This window comes from Aricia agestis, chromosome 20 (genome assembly GCF_905147365.1).
Source record: "Aricia agestis chromosome 20, ilAriAges1.1, whole genome shotgun sequence".
Taxonomy (NCBI): domain Eukaryota; kingdom Metazoa; phylum Arthropoda; class Insecta; order Lepidoptera; family Lycaenidae; genus Aricia; species Aricia agestis.
This window is the reverse complement of record NC_056425.1, coordinates 9,930,956-9,946,336: the sequence shown is the minus strand read 5'-3', so window position 1 is coordinate 9,946,336 and position 15,381 is coordinate 9,930,956. Positions and strand designations below refer to the sequence as shown.

Genomic DNA, 15,381 nt, shown 5'->3' with positions numbered 1-15,381 from the left:
ATTGATATTTTGTACCGACTAGCGATTGAAAACGCCCATACATCTTGGAATTGAATTTCAGCTAGATCAACCCTCTATACATCGTCACCACACTCAATGCGACAATCATATCTGACCTACATCTGACCCTGGTAAAAGGTCGTCTTATCGCAACCTTATAGATGCTTTTCTAAGATTAAAATCTTATTTCATAAGAGACCATTGAAGTATGAGATAATTTAATTAGAATGGAAATAGGAGGCCGCGATAAAGGTTGGGTTTATAGTAGCCGTAGTAAATAATAATGATAGATAATTTTAAAAGTTTCATATTTTTAGTACTAATTATTAGGCGTCCTTTCTTGGGACCCAAAGTACCTCCATACCCATTATATCCAACGAGGGCCCGTACCACGAAACGATTTTGAGATCCAAACAATCGTACGAGAATGTTGCGTCCTACTCGAACAAACGTGAAATGACGTTGTTAGAGCAGGACGCGGCATTCTCGTCCGATTGTTTGAGTCTCAAAACGGCTTCGTAGTAGGCCTACAGTTTAGGGGCATTATGCATAAACAATATAAGTATCCTATGTCCTTTTCCGGGACTTAAAGTACCTCCATAACAAACAGCAAAATCGGTTCAGCCGTTTGGACGTAAAGAGGTAACAGACATAGACAGAGATAGCAATTATAATATTAAAGTAAGTATGGATATTTTCGCATAATATTATGCAATGGATTTTAAAACAAATTAGTTAAACATAGAATAATCAGAATAATCTACAAATTCAATAGGCAAATAAAACTCGAGATCAGCCATCCAATTGTACGACTGATCTCTGATGATGTATATTGATGACATATTAATGACACAGCCGATACATGGTCTCAGAACGAGGTCGAGAGCGGTTCAAAGAGTCTTGGATTGAATTTTAATGCGGGAGGCCACGGGAATTTAAAATTGTCTTTTAATGGACTCTTACATCAGCATACTCAGCGTAATTTAAAATCTTCGTATTTTTCTTTTAAAGTTGATTTAGCTCCTATTCTAGATAGTAGATACGTATGTGTAGCTTATTTTCAGGCGAAAATAAATGATTTTGAATAAATTATTATTCGCATAATATAACGAAAGAAAAGTTGAGCTTAAATCGTGAAAAAAATATTTTTATTTTTTTGTTCATATACCTTTCCTTTAGTGTCTAAAGATGTACATAAAATTGTATATCTTTAGACACTAAATTGCACAATAAAATTGATCGTCTAGAACTCCATCAAGTTTCAAACGAAAAAAAAACCAGATCAAAGTCGGTACACCCTTTTGGTTACTACGATGCCAAATACAGACGCACTGACAGTCAGACGCGTCAAACATATAACACCCCTATTTTTCATTGGGAGTTAAAAAAACATGGCCGCTTAAAATATCTCATCGGGGACAGTTTGCGTCAGCAATACACAGAACGATGTTGACTCGCACTATTGCCAATTAGGAGGCATCACACATGAAATTTCATCTGGTAGATTGGAAACTGTGTTTGTACAGAATTTAGTTTTTATACACTCAGTTATAGCACAAATTTTAAATAATTTACTAATATTTAACTACACATTAGGGTTGATTTAATATTATACGTAACAGCTTAAAGGAGAGGACCAAGTGTAACAACACGAAGGGATTAAAAATAAAACCAGCCAAGTGCGAGTTGGACTCGCCCATAAATGGTTCCGCAGCAGCAATAAGGTTTATTTTTATGAAATTAAAAGCTTTTTGATTTATTTTTATATTTCAGTTGATTTAATTAAAGTTAATTTAAGGTTTACCATTTATGACGTATAAAAAAAACTACTTGCTTGATCTCGTTCAAACCAAGTTTCGTTGGTTGGAGTATCTACTTTAGAAGTTAGAGAGGGGGGGGGGGGGGGGGGCAGCAATTTTACCACTTTGGAAGAGTCTCTCTCGCAAACTATTCAGGTTAGAAAAAAATTATATTAGAAACTTCAATATGATTTTAAAGACCTATCCATAGATACCCCACATGCATAGGTTAGATGAATATGTTTTTTTTTGTTGGTTTAAGGTTAACCATTTATGACGTACTTATAAAAAAAACTACTTGCTTGATCTCGTTCAAACCAATTTTCATTGGTAGTTTTTATAGTAATGTACATCATATATCTTTTTTAGACTTATCATGACTTACTTTAGAAGTTAGAGGGGGGGGGGGGGGGACACATTTTACCACTTTGGAAGAATCTCTCTCGCATACTATTCAGGTTAGAAAAAAATTATTTTAGAAACCTCAATTCGATTTTCGAAGACCTATCCATAGATACCCAACACGCATAGGTTAGATGAAAAAAATTTTTTTGTTTCAGTTGTACCAATGGGGGTCCCCATTGGTACAACTGAAACAAAAAATTTTTTTACAATTATTCCATTTTTGTATCAAAATCTTAATGCGGTTTTACAGACATCATCTACTTACCAAGTTTCAGTAGTATAGCTCTTATAGTTTCGGAGAAAAGTGGCTGTGACATTCGGACGGACGGACAGACATGATGAATCTATAAGGGTTCCGTATTTTGCCATTTGGCTACGGAACCCTAAAAAGTGTTACGTGAGGCTGGAGAGCATGTTTTTTTATCCAAATTATTTCACAATCTAAATCTTTTTAACCATTTTGCCTTCTCAAATTTTCCTAATGGCAAAGACATTCCGAAAGAAAATAACATAGAACGGAATATTTTACTCTTTTTTTTTTTTTAATGACATTAGTTGATTGCGTGCGAATTTGCCAATTCACACTTGGAGTTACAAGGTCTAAAGTTAACCTTGCGTGATTAACTACACAGTACAAGTAACATACAGTAGAGTAAATGAGTCGTGTCCTCGAAATAAAACAGCAAGTTTTATTTCGATGACGCGTCTCATTGCATTGACAAAGTTTTACGCGTTTGTCATGTGATACTGCTTCGATTTGCTAGTTTAACTCTGAAAATAGGCTACTGTATATAATTGGGAGGATCTAAAGTTTAAACAGTAAATCGAGACATAAAACATCATATAAAATATCAAAATGTGAATGAAATTCTATATAATCAAAATAAATAAAAATAAATTTCAAACTTTGTTAGTCTCGCTAAAACGAGAACGGCTGAACGGATCTGGCAAATTTTAGTCTTGAAATATTCGTGGAAGCCCAGAAAATATTTTTATTCGAAGGAAAGTACGAAGTTCACCGGTCATATAAATAATAAATATTTATCTACTGAATAATATTTATATTGTAATAACTATGACCTAGTAAACTGTAACTCTGATTACAGGGATGTCGGGAGAGGTCAAGAAGCGGATTCAGCATTAATAAGGGCTCATTTCTCTTCTATTTCAGCCCTGTAAGGGCAGGAGAATATGTCAATATACATAGGGAATATAACGCAAAGGTCGGAGTAAAAGGCGCTACTAGCAATACAGTAAATAATCCGACCAAAATCTGACATGCTGCACACTTTATATCAGAATATTGACAGAATCGTGAAAACAAAACTTTTTAGTGTTTATGCTGGTGCTGCCTCAGCGTCAGAACATTGCAATAATAAATACAAATAAAAATTAAATTAAATTAATAAACGTATAATAAAATATATAAATATATCACAAGCTTTTACTTGTGACTCCAAGAGTGGAACCTGGTGTCAAAATGATTCATAATGATGAGGATTTTTCAATAATTTTGTAAATCTTCTAAGTTCTATTACTTAAATAGTAACGAATATCGAAATATAGCAAACTATCAAGCCGTATTTACTCTTAAGATTGGAACAATACACGAAGACAAAAACTTTGAATCTTAAAGGCTAAAGCAAATTTCTGACTCGCACATGGAATTAAGAAGATTTTGAAGACTTTTAAGCACAATTTAAAAGACCTTAAGCAAATTTCTAATACACTAAGGGCCTGTTTCACTACTTTCTGATAAAGTTCCGACTAGGTTATTCACAACTTTTTTGACAGATTCTCCATACTTGATCTGTTAAGTTAATTGGTGGATAGCCTATTGGTCACTTATCAGGAAGTGGTGAAATAGGCCCTAAGCACAGAATATATATTAGCAGTACCAACAGAATTCCCCCTAAGCCGAATACTTTAAATCAAAGTAAATGTCTAACTCGCAAATGGAAATTAGACGCGCTATGATCAACCAACCTAATTTCTCTAAGTTTTGGGGCCGAGGGGAAATCCGGAATAACAACCGTTTTAATTAAATATCGCCATTCCCATTTGTAGTAAAGCCTACTACCATGTGACGTCGTTTACAAACGGAGCTTTGAGGCCCGTAACGGCACTGAGAAACATTTAATGATACTTTATTTTAATACGTGGGAGAGCCATGCTTCGGCACGAATGGGCCGGCTCGACCGGAGAAATACCACGTTCTCACAGAGAACCGGCGTGAAACAGCGCTTGCGCTGTGTTTCGCCGAGTGAGTGAGTTTACCGGAGGCCCAATACCCTAGCCTATTCCCTTCCCTACCCTCCTTTATTTCCTTCTGTTATGATTTACGTAATTCAGTACTTAGTTTATTGTTTTTAGAATACTAAATTATTGTAACTTAACTATTTTAGACTAAATTAGATGGTAGTTTTAATATTTAAATCTGGCCACACTGACAACGTGCAATCCCAAGGCTACGTTCGCTTCACTTGGAGTGGGGGTTGACGGGTAAAAATTGTGTATAAATACCCCAAGAGCGCAGTATGATGCGAATTTTGACGGAAGAACAATTGTAAGAGGAATCTCTGCCCGAAAGTGTACCACTGTATAATATTGTAGAATAAATGTATTTGAAAGTCATCATGCAGTTTCTTATCATCTCAGAAGAGGGAGAAAAATCCAGGTACGCTCACTTTATATTCACTTATTATTAAATTTCTTAACTGGGATTAAATATCTTTATTTCTCATAAGTGTAACGATGCTCCCAGATAAGAAATCTGAAAAGTAATAGTAGTAAAAGAGTTATCTAATGATAGCATACAATGATTTGAAATATTCACATACAATTAATATGAAAAGAATGTAGGGTACTTTTAAAATATTTCAAAAGTATGTTAACAGCTGAAAGTATCATGAAGGTGCAATCGCCATACAAATATATATTATTAGCTGTGTTCTGAAAGTCGATGTAGATGTTGCGTACATTGAGGTAAATCGTTTTAAAGTGCAGCATCTTCGTATAACAAACTTCTTTAACAATAGTAATTAGTACGCGGTGAGTATAATTGGTATGTCCTATCTATTTTTCTTTTGTGTAGTTGATGTTTCTTTGTAAAGTGTTTATTTAAATTGAGCCGACAGTTATTATGAAATGATTTTTACTGTAATGAAATAATTTTGTTTTCGATAATTTTAGATTATCAAATGTGAAATTTTTATATGAAAAATTAATTTGTGCATTCGAGAGTTATATCTTATAATGAAGATGAGATGTTTTAATTTACTTGAGTATTAGAGTATCTGAGATTTTTACAAGTAATATAAAATTATTTAATTCAGTCATTATTACTTTGCAACAAGAGGTATTTGAAAAATACGTTGCGGAGTAGAAAGAACTCGATACACGTAACAATCACGCACCACACACATAATACCTTCCACTTGGTCGAGGCTACTCTTCGACAGTGAATTTAACATTACACATTTCACTTGGTCGAGGCAACTCTTCGACAGTGAATTTAACATAACATTTTGACATCATTACACATTTCACTTGGTCGAGGCAACTCTTCGACAGTGAGTTAAGATTACATTTTAACATGCATCATTACACATTTCACTTGGTCGAGGCAACTCTTCGACAGTGAATTTAACATAACATTTTGACATCATTACACATTTCACTTGGTCGAGGCAACTCTTCGACAGTGAGTTAAGATTACATTTTAACATGCATCATTACACATTTCACTTGGTCGAGGCAACTCTTCGACAGTGAATTTAACATTACATTTTAACATCACTATAAATTTCACTTGGTCGAGGCAACTCTTCGACAGTGAGTTAAGATTACATTTTAACATGCATCATTCATTATACATGTCACTTGGTCGAGGCTACTCTTCGACAGTGCACACCACATGTAGTTCACATTTGGACTGCTTATAGCTGCAATTATACACAATTCGCATTACACTACTCCAATATAACTTTTATTTTTATGAATAGCAAAGAGCCTACATAATATGGAAGTTGATAAAATATCCTTTTTATTACAAGATTTCAAAACGCCAAAAAGAATATTCATAACTAGTATTTTTTTAGTGATGTGCAAGATTTTAGCTAATATATATTATCTATAATGTATTATGTAAATATTTGGTATAGAATTACTTAACTTATTGTTTGTTCAATAAAAGAAATGAAATAATTAATAATGACCTGAATGGTTGGACATGATCAAGTATTTTGCTTGGAAAGATAACCAAACAAGTAATATAGATAAATCGAACAACGATATCAAAATACTAATGCGTCCTAAGGCACACTGCTCTCAGATGAGTGAGCTCACTCTTTTCGAGAGTGATACATTTTCGCGCTAACGATTGTATGGAATGCCTTTTCTAACATTCTAATTCTATGAAATCGAAATGGTTTATGCTAATATGATAGTATGAGATCTGTTTATTGCAGTTTATCCTTTTTATTGTCAATTTCAAGGGGTCGATTCAATAACTAGATCATTTTTGTTTTCATGAATGCTGTGGAGTGAACCATTGATTAAAGTTGCTATGGAGTGCAATATTGATTAAAGTTGCTATGGAGTGGACCACTGATCAAAGTTGCTGTGGAGTGAACCACTGATCAAAGTCGCTGTGGAGTGAACCACTGATCAAAGTCGCTGTGGAGTGAACCACTGATCAAAGTTAATAGAATGAACGATTCAGAAAACCCAAAGGTATGTGCACTGAAAATTTTAAACCCAATTTCAACAGTATCATTTTCTTATTAAGAACTGTGGAGTGAACCACTGATTAAAGTAATAAAGTTTCTATTAAAAGTTTTGTTTTAAATGAAATTTGGAATAAATGAAATTTGGAAAAAATGAAATTTGCAATAAATGAAATTTGGATGAAATGAAATTTGGATTATGGCGGCTCTCGACATAGGCGAACGCGTTGGCCAACGCGTCTGCAGACGCGTTGGCCCAATGTGTAGAACGGGCGTTCGCGCGTTGGCCAACGTCTAAATACCTACGGCCAACGCGCGAACGTCCGTTCTACACATTGGGCCAACGCGTCTGCAGACGCGTTGGCCAACGCGTTCGCCTATGTCGAGAGCCGGCATTAAATAAAATTTGGATTAAATAAAATTTGGATGAAATGAAATTTGGATAAAATGAAATTTGAATTAAACGAAATTTGAATTAAATGAAATTTGAATTAAATGAAATTTGAATTAAATGAAATTTGAATTAAATGAAATTTGAATTAAAGGAAATAATTAAATGAAATTTGAATTAAATGAAATTTGAATTGCATGAAATTTGGATTGTATGAAATTTGAATAAAATGAAATTTGAATAAAATGAAATTTGAATAAAATGAAATTTGAATAAAATGAAATTTGAATAAAATGAAATTTGAATAAAATGAAATTTGAATAAAATGAAATTTGAATTAAATTGAAATTTGAATTAAAATAATATAAATTTGGAATGAATAAAATTTGGATTTAGATGGGTTAAACAAAATTTTGTGAATTAGATTAAATGAAATTTATTGAATTATTAATGAAATTTATTGAATTATTAATGAAATTTATTGAATTATTAAATGAAATTTATTGAATTATTAAATGAAATTTATTGAATTATTAAATGAAATTTATTGAATTATTAAATGAAATTTATTGAATTATTAAATGAAATTTATTGAATTATTAAATGAAATTTATTGAATTATTAAATGAAATTTATTGAATTGTTAAATGAAATTTTTGAATTAATAAATGAAATTTTTGAATTGTTAAATGAAATTTATTGAATTGTTAAATGAAATTTATTGAATTGTTAAATGAAATTTATTGAATTGTTAAATGAAATTTATTGAATTGTTAAATGGAATTTATTGAATTGTTAAATGGAATTTATTGAATTGTTAAATGGAATTTATTGAATTGTTAAATGGAATTTATTGAATTGTTAAATGGAATTTATTGAATTGTTAAATGGAATTTATTGAATTGTTAAATGGAATTTATTGAATTGTTAAATGGAATTTATTGAATTGTTAAATGGAATTTATTGAATTTGATTAAGTGAAATTTATTGAATTTGATTAAGTGAAATTTATTGAATTTGATTAAGTGAAATTTAGTGAATTTGATTAAGTGAAATTTAGTGAATTCAATTAAGTGAAATTGAGTGAAATGGATTGAATTGAGATTTTAGACTGGAGTTGACTGAAATGGAAAAAAGTGTCTATACATTCTGCCTTTCTAGAGGCGTACAAAACTTTCGAAGCGGTGATAGTTTTTGAAATTCGACACGTGTTTCTTAACATTCTTGGCTACTGGACCATGTTAAGGTTCTTAAATTCGTTTTAAATAGATGTCAAGTCTTTACTGGGGCTTAAATAATTTGAATTTATTTCCTGAAAGAATGGTTCGTGCATTTGCTCCTAAAAAAAATTAGTATTCAGAATGTTTTTGTTAGAAATTAAGAAACGCTGCAGTGAATATCCAATATTATTAATCCTGAAAGTTCAACATTCACCATGTCAATATTCGTGTCGCATCGTCACTCCTTGACTAGACTAGATAATAATGCATCTAGGTACATAGGTATAAATAAAAATTACTATGTTAAAGCACTTACTATGTTAAACATACAAAGCAATGGGCGTGACAGTTTTTCCATGTATCACAAAATGTAAAGATTGTAGAATATAGGTGTTAGGTACTATTATTGGGCTCGCTTCGCTCGCCCCGATTATAATTGCCAAAGTTATGTCAACTGCAAATAACACTTCTTTGTGATTGATAGCGTTAGGAGTGAGTGAATCTAATATATTATTATTAATTATTATGTGAAACTTTCTCGTGTCGGTGTTTGCTCGCAAGCTCCTCCAGAGCGCCTCAACCGATTTTAATGAAATTTTGTATGTACATTCGTTGGACCTGAGAATAGGTTTTTATCTGCTTTTTAAATATTGATACTAGAAATAATTTATACGGCAAAACGTTCGCCGGGTCAGCTAGTAGTTATATAAAGTAAAAGCTGAAAGAGACTAAGAAACTTCTTTGAGGTAAGCTAAACTTATTAAGCTATAACGATTAAGAATTATAATGTAACTCTACTGGAACATTTTTGTGTTTTAGATATTTATTATTTTTACATAATATTGTAATTTGTAGACAATTGGATGAACAATTTTTAAGCGAACTTTTTGCTTTACCTCGTAAACGGTAGTGTCATTGAAAGCAATCAGTCAATAATTTTAAGATACCTATTTAAAAAAAATAAAAAAACTTCAAATTGTTACGATTACGAATAATACGGTAACAAAGAGATGAGACAATTCTATCTACTGTTACTGATGTAAACAATTACTAAGTGAAGATTCGATCCGTTTAATTATATTTCCTTAAATCTACTTCGGACTATAAGTACATATTGAGGAGTTTAAAGGGGTTGGCTTATATTTCTGGTCCACACTTTTAGTATTTTACTTTTAAAATTGTCAAATTCTACTGCATTTATCTTTGATTAAATATAGATTTTTTATAACAGTCTGTCGTATAGTATTTTGGTTATTATTCGTTGAAATAGAATTAGCAAAGCTGCTATCGAAGTAGAATTTAATATGATTTGTCAATGGGATGTTTTTCTTTTAATTCGTCAAGTTAAAGTTCCACGTGGTCGCTAGATTGAGTATTTGGTAGACAACAATCGATGATCCCAAATGTAAAACTAGACGCATTTATATTTTAAATTTTTAATGAATATGTAGAAAATAGTTAAGGTCAACTTGGGGAAGACCGGCAATCAGCATACTTTATTTGAATTGTATTAAACGATCATTCGACACTCGGACGCTTTTCAAAATTTGGTTATGGCAAAATTTTGCCTACACATTAGGACGATATCTATTTTTAACCGACTTCCTTCATGTTAAATGGTTAATATTCTACTAATGTTACAAAATAAAAACGATAGCGATAGGTATCACAATTCTAAAAGTAAAAAATACTTTTAAGTTTAAGGTCAAAACTCCTTTACTTAATTATTATTATTATTGTTGGTATTGTAGTTTTCTATTCTCCTTTGTAAGAGTTTGTTCCAAAGTTGCGGGCTTGTGGCCAAACAACTATTATTATTAATAATAATAAGACAAGTTACTTATTTAAACTACTTAGTATTACTAAACTGGCCTAAAGTATTTAAGGGTCATGTGAGATTTAGATTAAAGACGAAGCAAAAACATAGAAATGACTCAACATTATAGTTTTATGCCTGATCTGGAGCTCGTGGAATCTAGATTTAAAACTATATGTTTAGAAATATAACCAAGTTAGTCCCGAATTATTCGAGAACCGATAGAAAATCAGGCATGTACAACTCGGGCGAATTAACATGACACCTGGTTCAATTGACGTTTCTCATAAGTACTGAGTGCAAAAAAAGTTTTTTTATTTTAAGTTATTTCAAAAAAAAAATTACGTTACCGGAACTAGTTATTTTTATAGGGCTACACTAACCACAGTATTAACCAAGTAAGAGTTGGACTCGCCCAAGGGTTCCCCAGCAGGAATACGAGGTTTATGGATGCGTCCGATAATTTGTATCTAGCTTCATATTAATATATTCCGTGAATAGCTAATTCATACCACAGACGCACGGCAATGTTCAAACGTTAATACGAATAACAAAAACTTAACAAATTTAACGTTCAAACGTAACAACTAACAAATAACACAACAAAACTCAACAAAAATCCAAAAACAATAACCATTAACTACTAACAAATAACTCCGAAACGCAAACTCAATAACACACGTGTAACGGTAACAGATATAATATGCTAACGCTACTGGACGCGTACGACGAGAGCGGGGTGCTGCGCGGGGAAGCGAGGGAGGGGTAAAATTTAAGCCAGGTGTCAAGTTAACTCGCCCGAGTTGTATCACACTCTCTGGTTTAGATGATTAGAAGAAAGTCATTTAAAATGATAATTAAATTACTCATTATAATTCCGGTAATTTCTTGGTATTATTTAAAAATGTATCAATGCAGTCTGTGTTTTTATGATTATTAATAGTTAAGTTATATTTTTGCAGTGAATCTTAGTATTTGCCCTTGAACCTTTGCCTTTTGATTACCATAAGTTTATGTTGAACAAGATTTTATTTTAGAAAGAAGCATAGTTTATAAAATGCTGTACTATAACAATTGTTTCGAAAAATGTGATAAAGGCATTATATAAATAAGTATGCTCTTTACTGCAGAAAAGCTTAACATGAAGATGTCATGGTTTAAACAAATTCGTTAATTTTGGGTAGTCTTGTAAATTAATAAAGTGTATAAAATATATTCCCATCTCCACCTAAAATAAATTTTAAATTACTTGATATTTAAAAAATGTAATTCAGTATATACTTTCCTGGGAATATGATGATTACTATTTGAAGTTCTATATAGATAATTTATTATACAGTTAGTTTTTTTCTGGGAATATCAGATGATCACAGATCTATACAGATGCAAATGATAAATAAAATTAGAATCTGCTGAAGTGAAGTTCCATACTAGTAGCTTTAAAAGTAAAATTGGAAGACCAATAATTGTTAAAACTTCCAGAGGTTTATATCACCAGCGATATTTGATAAAGTACCTAAGATAGGTAATTTTATTTTGTTTTGTTTCTTGTGTGAGATGTTATTAAGTATTTAAGCTTATTTTTAATATTGCCGTTTGTTTCTATTAAGTTTTTTGTGATATATAATTTTATTTTCTTGACACTCGAGTTATGTAATTTCTATTAAATGAATCGCAAAGATAATTATTCTAATGCGCTTTTGTGTAGTTCACAAATTCAGCATAAGTAACTAAAATTTTAGATAGTTGTACTTCTATAATACTGTAATTACCACATTTGTTTTTATTGTTTCAACAATGTTGGTTGATATAATTGCAAAGCAATTATTGTACAAAAATCTTATAAGTTATATTAGTTTTATTAATGTTTGTATATTGTAATATTAATTATTATATTATATTTTATCATTCTACACGGTTTGTAACAAAACAACAAATGAATTGTTTTTCTAAATGTAAAATTTAATTTGATATAAATAACAATAGGTTAGTTTATAGTGAAAATGTATAGATAACTAAAAATATGTTATATGTATTGCACCATTGATGATTGTTTTAAGAGTGCATCGGGACGCTGCACGTTGTCGGATGGCCGAATGTTATGATTTACGTAATTCAGTACTTAGTTTATTGTTTTTAGAATACTAAATTATTGTAACTTAACTATTTTAGACTAAATTAGATGGTAGTTTTAATATTTAAATCTGGCCACACTGACAACGTGCAATCCCAAGGCTACGTTCGCTTCACTTGGAGTGGGGGTTGACGGGTAAAAATTGTGTATAAATACCCCAAGAGCGCAGTATGATGCGAATTTTGACGGAAGAACAATTGTAAGAGGAATCTCTGCCCGAAAGTGTACCACTGTATAATATTGTAGAATAAATGTATTTGAAAGTCATCATGCAGTTTCTTATCACTTCCCTACCCTTCCCTAATCCCTTTCCTTCCCTTCCCATCCCTACCCTCCCCTATTACTCTATTCCCTCTTAAAAGGCCGGCAACGCACCTGCAGCTCTTCTGATGCATGCGAGTGTCCATGGGCGACGGAAGTTGCTTTCCATCAGGTGACCCGTTTGCTGGTTTACCCCCTTATTTCATATTTTTTTTAAGAAAGAGTAAAGGTGCTGGTTGGCAGCAGGCGACATGAAGCAACCACTATTGGTTTCTAACTTTCTATGTATTTCTATGAAATACCCTCCGCAGCCAGCAACACTTATTCATAGAAATACATAGAAACCAGCTGTAGTTTCGCGACGACACGTCGTCTGCTGCCACTTCATGTAGTGGGCTTCCAACTTGTACCTTAAGGGTGAAGCCAAACGAGCGTAGTTTGTGAGTTGTGAGACGCAGAATTTCGGCTGGCAGAAATTCTGCTGCATTCAGTTTCATACAAAGTTCCTGTTTGATTCACACGAGCATAATTTTGTGAGTCATGATTTGTATGGAAAGATAATATTTACGCGACCGAAATTCTGCGACCCACGACTCACAAAATTATGCTCGTTTCACTTCACGGCTTCGCCCTTCACCCTTAGACGGAAATGAATGGAGTTTATCTCAAAATTAATTCAAACTAAAGTAATTAATCATTATTACATATCTGTAAGCGGCAGTTAGTCAATAATTTTCGGTGGGGTTGTGGCTTCGATTCCCGAAATTCCCGAAAAATATTGTTTCCAAGTTTGGTTAATCAGGCTGTGCCGGCCTGATAGGGAAGATGATCCATGCGTCCGATGGACATGTAATGCCTGGGTTATACGGTGCGAGCAGACATGCGAGCTGGCCTAGTCAGTTTAATAATAATAATTTATTTATTTTCAAATCATATATACATTATAAATAAGGCATATCTATACATAATATTATAAAACAAGGTCACTTTTTTCCCCTCAAGTCTATTTGTTCCCTTTAATCTTTAAAACTACGCAACGGATTTTGACGATTCTTTCTGTGTTAGATAGCCCATTTATCGAGAAAGGCTATAGGCTATATTTTATCACGCTAAGAAAATGTGGAAAAAACGGAGAAAATGATTTGAGAGGGCTAACTTGACGCGCCAATCTCAGGAACTACTGGTCCGATTTGAAAAATTATTTCAGTGTTAGATAGCCCATTTATTGAGGAAGGCTATAGGCTATAATTTATCACGCTAGACTAATAGGAGAATGTGGAAAAAACGGGGGGAATTATTTAAAAGGGCTTGTCTCGCGAACTACTGGAGCAATACTTATGTTATTTGGCACAAATAAGAAGTAGACCTCTTGAAGGATCATAGGCTTTCGATTTTAATCATTTTTTCAGTGGCTATATATTTTATACCCGTGCGACGCCGGGGCGGGTCGCTAGTTTAAGATACTTTCAATACAAATTCAGTAGTTACCATTGAGAGCTTTACTAGTTAAAACTGTGACACAGCTCCCAGAGTTACTGAGTTGCAGCAACTTGCATCGTGTGATTGCATCATACGAGTTATGGATCTACCAGGATCTGATGACAGATTTTCAAAAAATATCCTTGATTATTGGATAAATTTTTATATTTGCATGTTTCACACACAGAATCAGCCGCTGTAAGGAAAAAAAGGATCAAAATGTTCCAACTACCCCGGTATTGCTAGAGTCAATTTCTTTTTTCATTTTTTGCCATCAGGTTCTGGTAGACGTATACTTTCATGTGCGAGTGGATTGCTCACGTGCGAGTTACTAAACATTTTTTGTTTTCATTCGCCACTCGCCTTCCCCCACTACACATAGAACTCGACTATACTCTGACCACTTAAAGCGTGACTCTCGTAGCATACATTTAGTATGCTACGAAGGTAGCATACTAAATCGCGCTTAAACTGGTCGCACCATAGGCGATGTCACTGTGACATTACCTATCTACTGCAACGTTAGCATCGTACGCGGTGTGACTAAAGGAGGCGAGTTTAGCTGCTCTCGTGCGAGTATATGCCAGGCACAGTTAGCTGTCTACTATCAATTCAGCTGCTCGCACTAGCCACTATGTAATAATAATATAAATAATAATAACCTTATTTTGCTAACTTTGCCATGCTAGCTTCACATACGTACCTTAAAGGATGTTACAGAGAAAGAGTTATCTTCTAGGCTACAGACACAATAGAGCTGGCCTGGTTTTATTAAAACTGGCCACCGTCACTAAAATCGGTTTTGAAGATAGTAATAATATGTAGGCTGTAACCAAACTAAGTGATAATACTTTAGGGTGTTCACTATATAATAATAATAATAGCTCCCAACACCGGTTTCGGTGACGGTGGCCGGTTTCATTGAAACCAGGCCAGCTACGCAGGAGTAATTTTATAGTGCCCTAGTGTGTGCGCAGTACACAAGAGCACTCTCTATTCCTTTACTCTCATAACCCAGAGGGACGGACGACCGACACGACTGGCGAGAGATCAGGAGCAGGACCGATTTTTTACATGCCCATCCGACGCATGGATCATCTTACTTGTCAAACAATTAGGTGATCAGCCTGCATTGTCCTAAACAAACTT

General features: G+C 33.1%; 1 protein-coding gene across 8 annotated transcripts in view; it reads right to left on the bottom strand.

Moving 5' to 3' along the window:
* Window positions 1-15,381, bottom strand: part of LOC121737157 (potassium/sodium hyperpolarization-activated cyclic nucleotide-gated channel 2) — a 301,993-nt gene that overhangs the window by 248,634 nt on the left and 37,978 nt on the right. The gene's annotated exons all lie outside the window — the stretch shown is intronic.